Source organism: Lupinus angustifolius, unplaced genomic scaffold (assembly GCF_001865875.1).
Source record: "Lupinus angustifolius cultivar Tanjil unplaced genomic scaffold, LupAngTanjil_v1.0 Scaffold_509, whole genome shotgun sequence".
Classification (NCBI taxonomy): domain Eukaryota; kingdom Viridiplantae; phylum Streptophyta; class Magnoliopsida; order Fabales; family Fabaceae; genus Lupinus; species Lupinus angustifolius.
The window spans coordinates 103,168-104,000 of record NW_017727872.1 but is presented as its reverse complement, the minus strand read 5'-3'; positions in this window follow the sequence as shown (position 1 = coordinate 104,000).

Genomic DNA, 833 nt, shown 5'->3' with positions numbered 1-833 from the left:
TGCGAGATTAAATGCGCTGACCCACGAATATGAGTTATTTCGCATGTTACCTAGCGAATCAATATGTGATATGCAAAAGCGATTTACTCATATTGTTAATCATTTAGTTGCTCTAGATAAAACTTTTGGCAGAGGTGAACTAACTAATAAATTTTGCGTTGTCTTGATAGGAAATGGCAACCAAAGGTGACTGCAATTGTTGAGTCCAAAGACTTGGACTCTATGCCTCTAGCTACATTATTTGGAAAGCTTCAAGAGCACGAAATGGAGCTGGGTCGCTTGACTATGCACGAAGATTCAGACCGGAAGAAGAAGAGCATCACACTGAAGGCCACGACCTCCAAAGTAAAAGAAGAGAGAACTGATGATGAATCTGATTCCGATCGAGACGATGAAACTATGGGCCTCCTAGTCCGAAAATTTAGCAAATTCATTAAAAGAAAAGGAGGACTCAAGAAGTTTCAAAAGAAGGAAGCGAAAGAATCAACCAGCAAAGGCAAGAATAACAAGGATCGCTTCACTTACCACGAGTGTGGAAAAGTAGGACACATGAGATTTCAGTGTCCAACCTATCTAAAGAAGGTTGATTCAGAGAAGAGCACTCCCAGGGACTTCAGATTTCAAGTCCAAGAAAGCTTACATCGTATGGGATGTACCTGAGGAGGAAACGACATCAAGCACCTCCAGTGAGGAGGAGTCAACAAAGTTGTGTCTGATGGCTAGATCTGACAACAATGCAAATTAAGACTCACGCGAGGACAATCATGAGGTATATTCTGAAACCTCATCCACTTTGGATGACTCACCTCCTTATGATGTGTTGTATGAAGCTG